General features: G+C 47.9%; 1 non-coding gene across 1 annotated transcript; it reads right to left on the reverse strand.

Annotated features, from left to right (window-relative positions):
- Window positions 1–3,516: 3,516 nt before the first annotated feature.
- LOC135901813 (U1 spliceosomal RNA) lies at window positions 3,517–3,679 on the reverse strand. The gene has a single exon (XR_010564274.1). It is a non-coding gene; the product is annotated as a U1 spliceosomal RNA (small nuclear RNA).
- Window positions 3,680–4,681: the final 1,002 nt, after the last annotated feature.

The following is a 4,681-nucleotide window of genomic DNA, read 5'->3' on the forward strand; positions in this document are numbered from 1 at the left end:
TAAACGCGAAATAAGGGGCACCAGAGACAAATGTGAGGTTCAGTTAGATTAGGCCGTTATATGCCGAATAGGCGAGGCTCGTCGCGAGCGGAGGAATTACAGGCCAGCAAGCACGCAAGGCCAAATAAGGGCAAGGACAGAATTTGGGCTGGTTGGTCGATTATCTAGAATCTTGCACTTTATCGTGCCGTTCGAAATTCGTAATAATGGCGCCACAGCTTGAAATTCCCGCGTCGACTTCCCGTGACGCCCTGGATATGGACAACGTCTGTTCCTAGAGAAGAAATATTCTTCAGTAGGACGTTCTTGAGGGCTAGTTGGTTCATACTTGAAGGTGGGTTAAAACTGCGCTCGTGCTGTGTTGTGTGTTTCTTTCACTGTCCTCGTTTTTCGCGCAGTTTTAACCTACCTTCAAGTCTGTTCCTAGGTGGTCCAAATTTCCGGAGTCCCAAGTACGGCGTGCCTTATAGTCAGATCGTGGTTTTGGCACGTAAAACCCCATAATTTAATGTATTTAATTTATGCATTGAAGCAGGAAAGTGACTGCAACGCCCGTGTGTTTTGTTCCACACTTGGGGAAATATCTGGAAAGTGGTGTCATCCTGGAAATTAATTTCGAGTGAATACACTTTGCAAGCTCATCGGCTACAATTAGTAAATTGCAATATATGCCGTAAAGTAACTAATTAACAAGTTAATAATGCATTTTTAAAAATTAGTTTAACACGTGTTTTCATTTTTCGTAATAGCAATATCCGCCTCTTCGAATAATCCAACTCAATGATGAGAATTATGCTATCTGCCACAGGCGATCTCTAAATAGACCATAAAACTTAAAAGTTATCACCCTATATATCGATTCCCACGACCTTTTTTGTTTGCTGTCTTGGAGTTGCACTGATGTTCTGCTGCAAGCATTCTGCTTGTGAGCACGAGGTTTACCACATTCCTCATAAATTTGACTTAGATGAGTTGATCAATCTTGCAGGCGTAGGGAAAAAGTGCGAAAGAGGCAAGGACAACAGAGACAGTGAGCAGAAGATCACTGGCTTTTCGTATAAAAATATTCGTGGGGCCGCAGCGTTTATATGGGGACGGTTTTGCAGCGAAGCTGTTTAGGCTGCATACATGGGCTGCATGCGTGGGCTGCATACATTATGAAAGCATACAATTCTTAAAATACGGCACCACACTACGCCGACACAGGCGCCGCCGCGGTCACCGCACCTCAAGTGCAAACGCCGCAACCGCTGCTGCAGCCGCACCGGCACCTCCGACATTCGTGACGTCATAACTCCAGAAGCCCAGGCAACGTGCACAAGCGCCGTCGCCACGCTCTTTTCCCGACTCATTATTCTTCCAACAAAGAGAAAAAGAAAATGATAAATGAAAGGCAGGAAGTTAACCAGGACTGAGCCTGGTTGGCTACCCTACACTTGGAGAAAGAGAAAGGTTAAGAAAACGGGATTTAAAGCAAATAAAGGGCATGAAGGCTAACTTACACGTATATATATATATATATATATATATATATATATATATATATATATATATATATATATATATATATATATATATATATATATATATATATATATATATATGGCGTAGTTCTCTTTACATACATAGACTTCCCCTCGCCGTTCCTTCCCATCGATGACTCACAGTGTGCATTCGACTGAAGTGGTGTTGGACACCACTTCAATTGGACATAGCTTGTGAACGGTGTAGTGCATACACGGGGTGTGAGATTACACGCCTTCTAAATGAAAAAAAATTGCGGCAGAGCTCATCTCACGATTAGTGTCGATGGCACTGCGATTAGCACTTGAGCAATTTAGCGACGCACCGTACTTGTGGTGTCGCGTTTGTTCAACATCTATAACCGTCATTATGAAACTCCCGTTGCTTAGGCTATATGGGACATACTGAAGTGTCGTCCCACTCTGCTGTGGCACTTGCTTGTCTAGGTTGCCCGTGAGCATGTCAGTAGGACAACGACTGTTTGACGCCGACACAGTGACGACGATGGAAAGACGAAGAATGAATGACGTCGATAGAAGCACAAAACTGAGATGTCGGCAACGGCATGACGGCAACGAGATTATGATTCTTAAATGACGACGATGGATACCGATGGCAGCGTGACGCCGACGACATGGGGACAATGGGATGACGACGACGAGTGTGTGACAGCCATGGCGTGGCGTGAGGACAATGGCACGACCACGGCGGCACGTAACGACAGTATGACAACGGATGCACGACCACGACGATGACATGATAACGGCGACGTAACCTCAATTGAACGACGACAGGATGATCAGGACAGAATGACGAAGAAATTACGTCGGTGGATCGACGAAGGCCGTATGACGACGACGAAATGACAATGGGATGACGTTACTGAAGCACTAACGAGGTTAAAACGACAGGGTGACGACGATGGCCTGACTGCAATGGTATGGCGACGACTGTATGACGACGATAACATCACTTCGCTAAGAGAACAATGGCGTGACGACGACTGCATAAAGAAACATGAGTGACAACGATGACTTGACAATGGCGGAATAATCACGATCGAATGACGACAGTACAGTTAGAAAAGAATGGCGAAGGATCGACGTCGATGGAAGAACGAAGGTTGTATGACGTGGACGGCACGACGACAATGGGATGACATTACTGAAGTGATGACGAAGGTAAAACGACAGTGTGACGATGACGGCATGACGACAGTGGTAAGATGACGACTGTGGGACCATGACGGCGCGACGAGCTTCAGATGACGAATTTAGAATGACGACTAATTGAACGACCGCGATATCATGACGACGATGGTGCGGCAACGAATGCGTGACAACGACTGTATGACGACGACACGATGACGACGATGGCAAGACAATGACACGAGGGCAATGGGATGGCGACGGGTGTATGAAGACAATAACGTGACGACGGCTATATCACGAAGCCTGTAAGCGGCGATGGCATGACGACGATGGCATCCCGACCACGAGCACATTCTTAGTGGCCCAAGCCATGAGTCAACATGGGCCTGTGGGTCAGCCAAGAAGGCGTGACAACGACGGCATTACGATAGCAAGATGACGACGCTGGAATGACGACCATGAAACGACCGTGACGGCATCAGCTGGCAGACAACTTGGTTCTATCGGTCGGCGTAAGAAGATAGACAGATTCAGCAAGGCTGAAATAGGCAAACAATGCTAATCGCAATAATAAAGCCAATTGTATGCATCGCAGCTGCTTCCACAGCACTTAACTGATTACAATAGCTTACCTTCATATAATTTCAAACATGTGCGCTGGATTCGCAGAATGTCTTATTGCAGGCGCGCAAAACGAAGCGAGACGGCCACCTACCTGCCGTATACAGAAAAATCGATACTGCGGGCGACTACATTTAACTTTCCGTGGGTTGCCTACACCACTTCTGAAAACAGCCACAAGGCGGCCAGCGCAACGTTCTTATTTTTTTATTTCACAAAGCAGGTGCTGGCGCGTACGCCAAGCACCACTACCAAAAATTATGTGCCCTATCTATCCCAATTTAGGGTAGTAGCGCACTTCAGCCACCCGCAGTGCAATGGGAAGCCTCGGCACGGAGCCCCAGCATCTCTGAGCGCCAGAGGGCCCGACACGAGGTAAGTATGCAAACCCACACGTCGGAAAGGTGGGCCATTCTAGGAGGCGCAACACATTGCACAGGTTGTGGCTGTGGTTTTCGCCAAGCAATAATCGCAGTGAAGCAACGAAATGGTTCGAATTCTGGCACTGCAACAACAAACCCGCGTAACTGCAAGCCTGTAATTCTACTTTCCTCAATTTTTGTATTGCAGGCTCTGTATTGACGATATTGCTGCATGCGCGAGGGCCGGAATCGAAAGAGCGAACGTTTACGTCTATTCAGGCTGGTTCAGTGACGATTAGCAAGTTGGCACGAGCCCCGGGTGTCAAGAGATAGCTTCGTGGTGTAAAACTGCTGAGATGCCCAGTTGTGTGGGATGTGAGCGTGTGTGTAACGATAACGACAAGACGATAGTAGCGACGATGGGATGACGACGACGACTACATGACGGCAACAGAATGAAGACAGAGTGCAGAGGACCACGGAGCGACGGCGTGACGGTGTGACGGTGATGGTATGACGACGACGATGTGATGGCGACTGCATGACGAAGACAGCATGATAACAATGTAGTCACGACAGCATGACAACGCGAACGACGATGGTGAATCGAAGATGGAATGTCGGTGGAGGTGACGAAGACGGCACGGTGGCAACGAAATGACGACACCGTGACGACGACGATAGAACGGCGAAGACGGTATGGCGACGATGGTGTCAGGACGATGGAATGACGATGACGGAGAGGACAACTGCGGGACGACGATGGTGTGGTCATGGCACCATGTCGAAGACGGCGTGACTACGTCATAACGATGACAGTATTACGATGAGGACTGTACGACGCACATGAAGTGACAATGACGAAGATGACAAAGACGACATGATGGCAACCGAATGACGACCGTATGACGACGACGACGGTGTGACGACGATAGAATGGCAACGACGGAGAGCACAATGACGCGCCGACGATGGTGGGATGATGGCAACATGACGAAAGACGGCATGACTACAACGGAATGA

The sequence above is a fragment of the Dermacentor albipictus genome, chromosome 1 (assembly GCF_038994185.2).
Source record: "Dermacentor albipictus isolate Rhodes 1998 colony chromosome 1, USDA_Dalb.pri_finalv2, whole genome shotgun sequence".
NCBI classification, from domain to species: domain Eukaryota; kingdom Metazoa; phylum Arthropoda; class Arachnida; order Ixodida; family Ixodidae; genus Dermacentor; species Dermacentor albipictus.